Source organism: Meriones unguiculatus, chromosome 2, assembly GCF_030254825.1.
Source record: "Meriones unguiculatus strain TT.TT164.6M chromosome 2, Bangor_MerUng_6.1, whole genome shotgun sequence".
In the NCBI taxonomy this organism is placed as follows: domain Eukaryota; kingdom Metazoa; phylum Chordata; class Mammalia; order Rodentia; family Muridae; genus Meriones; species Meriones unguiculatus.
In genome coordinates this window covers 43,786,823-43,799,619 of record NC_083350.1, presented here as the reverse complement: position 1 = coordinate 43,799,619, position 12,797 = coordinate 43,786,823, and the positions used below count along the sequence as shown (strand labels likewise).

The window sequence follows — 12,797 nt, the reverse complement described above, 5'->3', positions numbered from 1 at the left end:
TTGCTTCTTCTCACCTCCCCACCTCTGTGAGTGGAACCCACCATCCACTCAGTTACTCAGGTCAACTCTGAAACAGCCTGGATGCCCTTTTGTGTCACATCCTAAACCCAATCCATCTTGTACCTACAACCTCCAAAAACTCATCCTCAGACTGAGCAACCGTTCTTACTCTCTGCTGATAGCACTGTGCTCCATAACACCATTACTTCTCAAGTTGGTTGTTTTAATGACCTCCTACCTTCACTCCCCACACAGTGGTTGAAGTGACACTTTTTAAAGGCATATATGGTACTTTCCTAGGGTAAATTGTCCAATGGCTTCCCCTACTCCTTAGCACTAAACTAAGATTAAACTCCTTACCATGGCCGTTAAAAACTCTGCATACATATCCGAGACTCATGTCCTCAGTCCAGGCTGTACCATGGAATTCCTTGGGGAGCATTTATAAAATGCCAATGCCAGAGTCCCACCCCAGACCAATTAAATCGCCATGTCCGGAGGGTGGGGCTTAGATACTGGAAATATTTTCAATTCCTCAAGTGGCTTTAATGTGCAGTGTGGTTAGAATCTCTAGCCTGGCCTCTGCTCCTCCGTGCCCCTTCCCTGTGTTCCCTTCATTCTTTGCTACTATAGGGCTTTTCTCTATCACTAGAAGATGTCAAATTCTGATCTACCCAGATGCTCCTCTGCTATTTTCTCTGCCTACACTCCTTTCCACCCACCAGGCAGCTCAAGTGCTGCCTCCCCACCAAGATCCTCCTGTCTGGAGCACGGGGATTCCCTCTCTTGTCTCCACCAGTCCCAACCCCAGAATCCTGTTCTGTTTATGGTAAACATCAGTATCTGATCTGACATGCATGTTTTATCATCTAAAGACGCATGCTCTATGGAGGAAGGGACTTTGATCTTTCTGATCACTCCATCTCAACTGAGAACAGAGAAGACAATCAAAAACAATTTTAAAAGAGTAAAAATCTGCACTGTACCGTTGAGTCAGCAACACAGAGAAAGGAGACTCAGTCAGCACCAGGCTTTTCTTCCTCATCACACACATGAGCTGCTGACAATGGTGGTGGGAAGGGAGGTTCATGAGGCAAGAAAGGGTGGCTCAGCACCAAACTGAGGCAAAGAGGTCCAAGTGTGGAGCAGCTCATCTTGCTAACACACAGTCCAGTCTCTGAATGCCCATTCACACTCAGGCGCAGGTTCCCTGGCATTAGGAGCTTCATGAGCACACATTCCCAGAGCTGCTAGTGCGCATCAGTAGAACAAAAAGGGAGCTTATGTTCAGCCCTTCCACACATTGCCCACACAGGTCCACCTGATGGCATGTGAGTTAAACAGTCTCGGGGTGCAGATGCAAGATGGTGGTCAGGCCTTGGGGGAAAGAAGCAGGAGCAGGAACAAGGGCTCTGGTAGTAGCTCTCACTCTACTGTCAGACAGTGGCCAAGCTCTCACCACAGTTTAGAAGCAGAGTTCCTAAATGAACAACTAACTCTGAGAGGCTCACAAATGCATGGAGCCAACACTGAAGTCCTTCTCTCAGGACCTCTGTCCTTCTCTCAGGAACTCAGTCCTTCTCTCAGGGACCCGCCACCAGCCTGGAAATGCTTCCCTGAAGACTACAGTGTCACACTGTCTAGTCAGTGTCTAGTCTGTCTAGTCAGAAGAATGGTGGGAGAGAGACAGTAAGTGAATAGACAGAGCCTGATATACTGGTGCATACTGGTAAGCCCAGAACTGGGGAGCTAGAGCTAGGAGGTCATTCTCAGCTATGTAGTATGTTTGAGGCAGTCTAGAGTACATGAGACCCTGCAAACAAACAAACAAATATATTCTAAATAGTCTGTGTCCCTCTGCTCTGAAAGGAGAGCTACAAATGTTTTCTTTGGTTTTGGGAAGGCAAATGTGTGTCTGCTAGGTGATGAACCTGTTCCCTATTCACACACACTCCCCTAGCTATCCACCATCTGTCACTGTCCTCTGCCACTGTACTCTATTTGGAAGATAAGGTGGCCAGGCTAGCATGAATAAATGCAGGGCGCAGGGGTGAGGCATATCGGCACGCACCCATCCCTCACCAGCACTCATTGGTAGTACTGCTCCAGACAGGGAAAATGGGAACTGGTGCCATATTTTTTCCACATACTCACTTATAATAATTACAAACTTCTTCATTTGGCACAATCCGGCCCCAGCCAGAAACTGAACCTTCAATACCAAAGGCCTGAGGTAGCCAATGTCTGCATGAAAAATATGTTAATTCTATCACTAAGGCGCTGCAGGCAGAGCAGAGGGTCTTTCAGTGAGGTAACAGTCACCATAAGGCACAACAGAGTCAGCGCCCCTCACAGGGTAGTAAGGTGTGACACCCAGGCCACTTACATCTTCACAGTCTCACCAGAGGCAGGTGAGGAGTCTAGCACAGGGGCAGCTTGAGGACTTCTGCTCACTCATCTAAGGTACGTGGGGTTGGCAGGAAAACAGGAACCATGATGGCAGCTTTCTACGGCCAGGGCCATGTCACAAAGTACTGCAACCCAGAACAGGGCTCTCTGGACATACTATCACAAGCCTGAGCACTGCATTCTCTGTTACAGCCAGAAGAGTCAACAGAAGGCAAATGAAGAGGTATATTAACTCTGAAAGGGACTCTGAGAAATAAGGGGTTTGTAGGCTAATTCTGTGGCTGGAATGTGAATGAAACGCTACATGAAACAGACAAGGGCAGATGTACGATTCCACTTTTGTGAGCTGTTTAACAGCAAATGCACAGAGACAGAGAGCAGACCAGAGGCTGTGAAGGGCGCATCAGGCAGTGACTGTTTGGTGTGTGCAAGGTTCAGAGATGGAAAACGACAGCGGTGAGGGGTGGAAGACAGTGCATGCACCTAAAACTTCTGAGCTGCCCACTTAAAAACGTTTACCGCGCCGCACACTGTGATAGGTACATATAGAAAACCACAACAGAAACGTATTTCAGTGCAGAAACTGGGAGCATGAAAGCTAACAAGCATGCGGGAAACAGAAAACATCACCTTCAAGTTTATGCTCCAGAAGGAAGCTGAGGGGCTGTTCATTTAAAAGAATGCGTAGGGTAGGGTGGAAGAACAAGAGAAAGAGATACAGGAAACCTCAGCAACTGGTGAGAGTCACTGACTAGTTCGCACAGCAGGGACCTCCAGGGCAGGGCAGCACGGGAGGGACTTCAGCAAAGCTGTGCTGTACATCAAGACAATGAGGTGATGTACATCTCTCTACCTCTTTGTCAATGTGCATTCTTTAACATGGCTTATTTATATCATTCCTTGGAAGAAAAACCTAGGGGCAGCTTCTGACAAGCAACTACAAATAACAGGGAAGCCCAGCCAGTGGGACGAGGGAAGGCGGCTTTGGAAGTGAATCCAGAACTGCACAGCTGCAGGGGCTGATTTTGTCTATTTAGCCCTGAGCTTTCTGGCAGCCAGAGAAAAAGTGAATTATCTCCTGTCAGAAGGCAGGAAGCATTCCAGTTTCGTAAGAGAGACAGTGTAGGTTTGGAAATGGATCTGCGCGAACTTGGGTACTCGGACTTCATCTGTATCTCATGTCTGTGTGCCTCCTCACCCGTGTTGCGCAGACGCAGATCTCACGCTTTCCTCTCCTATTAACCTTCAAGACAGAGAGTTCTCGGGAGAGCCACGCTTGGATAATCTAAGCGTTTGGCCCTCTGATATTTAATTTTCTATAACAGTGAGAAAGGACATGGAAGAATAAACAGAACAGACCCCTCCGTTGACTAGAGGGTGCAAACCAGGCAGGTACAGCCAAAGTCAGCACACCTGGCAAGCTTCCATGATGGGAACATTCCTTTTTTTTTTGTTTTACAAAGTTCATTACAATTTATATTTATATTTATACAATTTATTCTTGGAGAAGCAGGTCTGTAAGTGCTAACCCCAGTGCAGCAACCTTTGGAGTGGTCAGCAGCTGAGCCGTCAGATCCGGGGTGTCCATAGTGCACAAGCCTGTGTGTAGATGGCCTGTCCCTGTTGTATACTTAGAAATCTGACAAGGAGGTAAGAGGATGCCTGTGTTCCCAGTCAAAAGGAGGCTACGCGTTCACGCTGTCTCAGCCACGTTTTTCCAGCCTGAGGTTTGTTTTCATATTTGCTGGCGTCGCTTTAGGTTTCTGACAGTTTGAGTCCATGGTTCTAGCAAATGTGGTTGTAAATATGAAGGCATAAGGATCACCAAACATCAGATGTGCGAAGCTTCCCTCTGTAGTGGGCCAGCCGGCTGCCCGAGGTATCCCTTGGTATAAAAGCACTGGCAATGCCCCCTAGAATGCAAGGCTCTGCTGACATATCTGTGAAAATGGCTCCAGTTTCATATTTCACCGTGTCCTGTAAATACCAATCACCTGGATAGCACAGCTGAAAGGCAAGGTAACGCCGATCACTGCAGAAGATGGGGGAAACCTTTAGGGTAGCATGAGGTGACACTTTGGCAACCTGAAAGATTAAGTCTTGTTGACCTCTAAGACATAACTGTGAAGACTGTGGAAAGCATGTTCTGACGAATCCCTGGCCCTCACTCTGTCTGTGCAGTCACAGGTCCCTGTGCTGTCCTATGCTCACCCCTGCACACTCCCACGCTGAGCACGCCATGCTGTAAGGAAAGGTCATTCTCAGTGCTGAACACCCCCCAGAGCTCTGCTCAAAAGCGTATGTGTGTGCATACGCGTGCATGTGTGTGTCTGTGTTTATACACACACATGCTCTAGCAACCAAGTGTCAGCAATATAAAATACTTAGAGTGATCACAGTCCCCATGATGGTTGTCAGAGTGGGAATACTAGCAAGGGCCTGGATTTTGTTTCTAACATAGACTAAACAGGCTTTCAGAGCCTGCTCTGGTTTTAAGGCAAAATATGTCGTAAGTTCCAACCAAGGAAAACACAAATCAACTGAGGAGATGTGGTCTGTTTAGAAAACAAGGAATGTTTATTATAATGACAGCAGCAGGACCTTGTCCTGAGTAAACTTGGAAGATCAGTACTTTCCCATTTCATTTCACTCACACCTAACTCCCTTCAGGAGGCTGCAAATGTACTGACCAGCAGCCTCTGAGAAAAACAGCACGCTGAGCAGAAAGATATAGCCTCGCCTGCTTTCAACTGTATTTACTACAAGGAAAAGTCTAGAAAGATTTCTGGTGGCCATTTCAGTTACTCAGTCCTGATAAAATTCCTACACAGGTCTTCGTTTTCTTTTCTTTTTTACTGTATGTATATGAGTCCTTTGCCCTGCATATATGCTCATTTAGCACATGGTCTCTGCTGAGGTCAGAGGAGGGTGATGGAGCTCCTGGAAACGGAGTTACAGATAGTTGTGAGCCACCGTGTAGGTGAGGCATGAACCCCGGCCTTCTGCAAGAAAAACTAGTGCTCTTAACCACTGGCCCAACTTTCCCGTTCCTTATTCACAGTTCCTAATTGACCAGGTTCTAGTCTCTGAGGAAAAGGGCACCTTGGTAAGACTTCCACCGAAGCAGTATTCAAAGTCATGCTTTGGACCTCAGGGTGACCTCACTGTAAGCCTCTTGAGAGAGATTAAGTTGCCCAAATTAATTGAAAAGACTAAGACATGGCAGGAAGGTTCAACCCTGCTACATCAACTAGTCAGACTGCAATTCTAGTCCAGTCTAGCGCTATCGTCCGGGAAGCTGGCTTCTCAGTTTCCAATGCAGGTCACAGACAATCTGAGCTGCATAGGAAACACAGGGCAACCAGCCACCCCAGGAAGCAAGGCTCTCCAGAGCAGCCTTAGGGTCATAAAGGGTACTTTCAGAAGAGTCCTTAATGCTGGCTCCTGCTCCTTGACAGTTTCAAACATTTTTTTTTTCTTTTCCTGAAGCCATTAGGGCTCATCAGCCAGTAGGCCAGGAAAATCTGACTTTTACCTTCAACATATTTTATGATTGCAGCCATGCCAAAAAGCTAGGCTTCGTGTGTAAATTCCCCCTTGGCTGTCCTCCAAAAATGACTCCCACTGAGGGAAATTACCACAGGTCACAGCAGCAGGCAAGGCCTCCTGCGTGAACAGCAGTGAACTCCGGCAAAGCACCCATCTCCCACTAGAACTTGAAAGGGCTCTCTAAATACTAACCCAGAACCCCTCACCAGTCACAGAAGATCGATGTGATCAGAGATGTTGTTTTATAGGCGGTGTCCCCAGCGGGGTTTAGTGGTTGTACTAATGCAGCCAGGGGAAGAGCCCGCTGGAGGGGCCACCACACACAGGCTCTGACACGTGTGAAGTGGTAAGCCTGTGCACGCTCACGTGTTCCTTCCTGTTGCCACACCAGCATGACCTGGCAGGTGAGTGTTGCTCCCCATCCTAAGAGCGGCGAAATTTCAGCCAGCTACAGTTAGGCCAGGTGCTTGTGATCACACAGGTGTTCCCATAATCCCCCATCAGCACCGAGACCTCAAAGGACGTCGGGAAGCTGCAACAGCAACTGCAGGCAAAATTATGCTGTTCAAAGAGGCATTCGGGAGCAAAGCCGTCTACAGAGACATGGCAACAGCAAAACCACCTCTTAGCCTGGACAAGCGGCAAGTGGCTGGCCTTCCTTAAACCTTTCTATTCTGCTAAAACTCCAGGGCTTCTTCCAAGCTGAGCACCAGTCACAAGGAATGGATGAAGCAGCAGACACAGAGGCTATGATCAAAGCACACAAGCTGTTTTATCCATCTGCAAACCCCAATGTGTTACAAGATACAGAAAAGAAAAATTCTAAACGATGATCCCTATCTCAATTCTGTTCAGTCACCTTCAGTTTCGAAACAACTATGTGACAAGGTTTGGGAAGAAGGAAAAGAACTCGCTGTGCTGGGGAGCTTTCTCCTCTATTTGGTGGCAGGGGTAAGGCAAAGCCTAATGGCTTGTGTAGTCCTCCAGCCCTAGGACAGTGCTCAGGAGCCATTGTCCAGAGGGGCAGCCAGGCTCTAGCAAGTAGTGATTGCGAAGAAAAGAACAAGGGGATTGATGAAGTAAACAGATAACTTACTGCTTTTGTTTTTGTAAACCAGAAAAAATACTGCAGCAAAATGCGTTGAAAATCCTGCTTGAGGAAACCTCTGGGTTCCTAATGCAGGTTCACAAATATAGCAACCATAATGAAATGGATGCTTTTTAATGATTTCCTATAATGGTGTTTATATATGGAAGCTTTTTACCCTATTGAAGCAATTTAATTGGAAAATGGCAGAGGAAGAAGAGGCAGGCAGCCAGTTCCAATCAACAAACATGCTGACTATACTCTGCGCTACAATTTCAAGAACTCTGCCAAGTTGTCCCCTAAATGCCTGACTTCTCTGAGGACTCAATAGAGAACCTCTCATACCAGACTCCTCCTTAACCATACCACTCCAGTTCAATCCTCAAATATCCAGCTATGCCTTCTGGAAAGATTCCTCCCAGGCCCCCACTTGGCAGGTCCTCACCCCACTGGGTCTTCTCTATCAAAGTATCCACATCCTCCGAAGACTTGTGAAGAAGGACAGGACAGCATCCATTGCTACTTGATGTGTCCTTGAACAACATTAGATTGTCTTGAAAAACAAGGCCATCAAAACCCCTGCCCTATACAGCCTGCACTCTAGCATGAGACAATGACTGGCAATATGCAAGGAAATAAAAGCAAACACAGCCTTTCCACAGAAAGAGCTGAGGAGTGAGAAGGAAACCAGAATAAAGGAGGATGCCTCATGTGCTCTGTAGCAAGGGGCACTCCCAACACACACACACACACACACACACACACACACACACACACGCGCTGGCAGAATCTGGCCAGGCTGGAGGGACAGCAAGAGAGGGGAGTGTGATCGGAGATGGAGGACCGAGAGGAGGAGAGGAGGGGTGTGGTGTCAGGAGCTCCAGGCTTTGTGGGACCCCGTGGTGTGGATGTCGGCCGGGGTTTGATTTGAATGTGGGAGTGCAGCCTCTGATGGCAGAGTGTGTGCCTTTCAGCCCCAGCAGCTAAGGCAGCACGCAGCGAGTTTGCAGCCCCAGTGCCTAACGCAGCACACCAGGAATTTGGAAGACAGATGACTACAAGGCTTCTCTGGATAAGCAGAGAATGCGTGCTGACACCAGGCAGAGGCCATGCCCCTACAGGGCTCAGTTCTGCCAGGACAGATTCTACCAGTACAATTAACATCCATTTCCAAGTGAGGTCCAGGGTGGAAGAAAGCACTTGAGATGAATGATGAGGGAAAATGGAGATGCCTCGCCATGCAGACAGACAGCTGTGAGCTCCTGCCTTCGGGAATCAGTGTGACAGATGCTATGTCATGTCAGGAGCTCTGCGACATCTCCCAGGAGAGAGGCCTACTGAAGTGGGTTTGTGCCTGCATTTCCCAAACTTAATTATGTGACTCCGTTAGACTGTGGGCCATCTATTAATTTCATAAAATACAACTGGAGAGAAAGAAATGTAGGGGGTCAGTGTAGGACTGGTCCTCTGCAGTGACTTGGACATTGTTAGCTGTTTGACCTTGCTTGGCTGCAAGTTGGATTCTGGAACAAGAGGCTGGAAGCTCTAGACAATCACAGTGCTGAAATGAGCTTAGCACATGGGACTCTCGCCTCAGGGTTGGCTGGCGGCAGATGGCTGTGTGTGTTATAACATTTAGTCTGGACCCTGGGTTCAGATGGATTAGAGGGAGACAGCCTGGGCGCAAGGCAAACTGACCTGAACCCAGACCTGAGACTATCTTCCAACTGCTTGAGCTGGAAGCAGCATTTTCACTTGTGCACAGTGCAGTGCGGCTTATGCTGCTCTCACTTAGAGCACACCTCTCAATGACTGATCCATCTTATTCGCCGCCTTAGTGTTTCTGACCGCTGAGTACTTATTCGTCAGAACTTAACACCAAGATACCCCCCCCCTCAGTTTTCTCAGACAACTTTGACAGGCAGGCCAATTGCCACATTCATTCATTCACTCTAACAGGATCTTTTAACACGTGGCACAAGCCAGGCCCTCCCTAGGACTAGGAGATAAAAACAAACACCACACAACTTCCTAACAGAGTTTAGTGGGACGGTTAGCCAGGCAAATAACAACATGATCTGGAACTCAATATCCTATGAGAAAGAAAAAAGAATACTGCATCCACAAAACCTCACACACTCTGAGGTTTTCTGAGAATGTTCATTTATCCTGAAACTGAACTGAGAGAAGCAACCCAGCCTCCGATCCCTCCTGATCACTGCTACTAGCTCTGGCCCCAAAGGCTCAGGGTCCAGCTGACTTCACTTATTTGCACATCAGCAGCTGCTTCAGCCACAACCGAAGGCATGTCCTTAAGCGTCTCTACCTCAGGTATCTCAAGACACCTCGTGTCCATGATCTCTAAAAGGCGGATGGTCTCCACCTGTCTCTTCCTTCTCTCTATGCAAAATGGAATGGAACTGAGAGTAAAGCCCTTGTCCTTCCCACCATGTTCTCACATGAGGAGTGGCCTCACCACCCATGCACTGTGCACACTCAGCATCTTATGAGAGAGACACTCAGACCTCTGCTTTATACCGCTTCTAGCTCTTAATCAAATCTCGCCCAATTCATACCCAGCTTTTTCCTACATTTCAACTGTCTCGATCCTATTCCATGCAACAATGTGGTCTGCCCAGACTTTTCTAATGATTTCTTAACTACTTTCCCTAACACTCTCTTGATCTACGATTTGCTCGTCACACTATGGAGTGATTTACAATGCAATTGTCTCATGCCTCTACCCACCGTTAAATCTTTTAGTAGCTCCTGGTAGGTCTTTGGATTAAGAACTCTAACGTGTTCTGTAAGATCTGAGTGAGCTGGCTCCTACCTACGTCTCCAGCCTTCATCATCACATCACACTGGTTCTTCATCATCCTGAATACATTCCCCATCCTCACTAAACACCCTCACCTCCTCCTTTACTTGCATAAATGACATAGATTCTCCCAATCTTAGTTCATATGTTACTTCCCAGATTAAGACTTCCTAGAACCTTGGACTGAATCAAATTCCATGATTCATGATGTTACAGCATTTATATGAGTGTGTAATGAAACATACATGTGTAACAGTTGGTTAAGATCGTGTTTTCTGGGCTGGAGAGATGGCTCAGAGGTTAAAAACACTGACTGTTCTTCCAAAGGTCCTGAGTTCAAGTCCTGGCAACCACATGATGGCTCATAACTATCTATAATGAGATATGGTGCCCTCTTCTGGCATACAGTCACAAATGCAGGCAGAACACTTTATAAATAAGAAACTAATTTAAAAAGATCTTGCTTTCTAACTCAATTTTCAGCTCTACAAAAACTCAATGTACTTCTCATCCTTCTCTTTGCTCTTCTTCCACCTCCTCACTACCTGTGTACATCTATCTCTGAAGACATGGGAAGTTTCACTCTTCTGACACACCCATTCACAGAGAGATCACTTTGGCTAAGACAATTTCGAATACTCAGCCTCAGTCTGTCTTAAGGACCCAGCAGGCATTCCCAAGCAGACCAGTGGTTTACAACATTTCACCAGTGGCTTTCATGCTATTTGGCATGCAATAGACAAATTTTATGAAATAATGGTGTTGCTCTACTGCTTTCCTACTTGCTTTCATTTCTAAAAGACTTTATAAATCTAATTCTAAAATCTAATAATAGGTCATGGCCTACAGTTCAAAACACTGTTCTTCAGAGAGCTCCACCTGGTTACTTCTTTACTTGACCAAACATAATATAAACTACTTCTCAATTTGTTTCTCAATCAAATTTCATGCCAAGGAATAAAATCATCCTCTTAGTCACTTTGGATCAAAGTGTTAAAGACATTTTGGATTCTCCCTTTTTGTACCATGGTTGCTAAAATCCCTCTAGGATTCTACTGCAGAGCTCTCAACTCTTCTATCTTTAACATTCCCAACCTCTCAGCTCTGAAGGAAATGTGACCATAAATACTGCCACAATCTTTTTTTAATTAAGTTTTTATGTTTTTACATTAATTACATTTTATTTGCTTTGTATCCCAGCTGTAGCCCCCTCCTTCATTCCCTCCCAGTCCCACCCTCTCTCCCTCAGCTCCTCCCATGCCCCTCTCCAAGTCCACTGATAGGGGAGGTCCTCCTCCCCTTCCATCTGACTCTTGCTTATCGGGTCTCATTAGGACTGGCTGCATTGTCCTCCTCTATGGCCTGGCAAGGCTGCTCCTCCCTTGGGGGGGGGGTGTCAAAGAGCCAGCCACTGAGTTCATGTTAGAAACAGTCCCTCTCCAACTTGGATACTGAGCTGCCATGGGATACATCTGAGCAGGGGTTCTAGGTTATCTTCATGAATGGTCCTTGGTTGGAGTATCAGTCGCAGAAAAGACCCCAGTGCCCAGATATTTTGGTTCTGGTGCTCTCCTTGTGGCGCTCCTGTCCTCTCCAGGTCTCACTATCTCCTTGTTTTTTCCTAAGATTTGCTGCACTCTGCCCAAAGTTTGGTTATGAGTCTCAACATCTGCTTTGATACACTGCTGGGTAGAGTCTTTCAGAGGCCCTCTGTGGTAGGCTCTTGTCATATTTCCTGTTTTCTCCTTATTTCAATGTCCATCCTGTTTGTCTTTCTGAGTGAGGATTGATCATCTTACCCAGGCTCCTCCTTTTTGTTTAGCTTCTTCAGGTTTATCCTATCTTATAGGTCTAGTATTCACTTGTAAGTGAGTATATACCATGTGTGTCTTTCTGCCTCTGGGATACCTCACTCAGGATGGTCTTTTCTAGTTCCCACCATTTGCCTGCAAATTTCATGATTTCCTTGTTTTTAATTGCTGAGTAGTATTCCATTGTGTAAATGTACCACAATTTCTGTATCCATTTCTCTGTTGAGGGACATCTGGGTTGTTTCCAAGTTCTGGCTATTATGAATAAAGCTGCTAGGAACATGGTTGAATAAAGATTCATATTTATCACCCTGCACAAAACTAAAGTCCAAGTGGATCAAAGACCTCAACATGAAACCAGACATAAATTGGTTAAAAGAAAAAGTGGGGAAGGGCCTAGAACTCATTGGCATGGGAAACAACTTCCTGAAAAGAACACCAACAGCACAGGCTCTAAGAGCAACAATCACTAAATGGGAACTCATGAAACTGAAAAGCTCCTGTAAAGCAAAGGATACTGTTGTTAGAACAAAACGACAGCCTACAGACTGGGAAAGGATCTTCACCAACCCTATATCTGACAGAGGGCTAATATCCAGAATATATAAAGAACTAAAGAAGTTAAAAAGCAACAAACCAAGTAATCCAATTAAAAAATTGGGTACAGAGCCAAACAGAGAATTTTCTGTAGAGGAATATAGAATGGCTGAGAAATGTTCAACGTCCTTAGACATCAGGGAAATGCAAATCAAAACGACCCTGAGATTTCACCTTACACCCATCAGAATGGCTAAGATTAAAAACTCAAATGACAATACACGCTGGAGAGGATGTGGAGAAAGGGGAACCCTCCTCCACTGCTGATGGGAATGTAAACTTGTACAACCACTTTGGAAATCAATCTGGCTCTTTCTCAGACAATTAGGAATAGTGCTTCCTCAAGATCCAGCCATACCACTCCTAGGCATATTTCCAAAATATGCTCAAGTACACAACAAGGACATTTGCAACAGTCTTTTTAACATAGCTTCCTGCTTCTAGAATGTTCGAGTAGAGGTGACACAAGTTTAAATAATATTCAAATAAAAAAAAAAAAACCCTACTAACTTAGCTCTGTAGT

The 12,797-nt window shown here is 46.1% G+C and overlaps 1 protein-coding gene across 5 annotated transcripts in view; it reads right to left on the bottom strand.

Annotated features, from left to right (window-relative positions):
* Nucleotides 1–12,797, bottom strand: part of Mcc (MCC regulator of WNT signaling pathway) — a 350,991-nt gene that overhangs the window by 59,229 nt on the left and 278,965 nt on the right. The window lies entirely within an intron of this gene.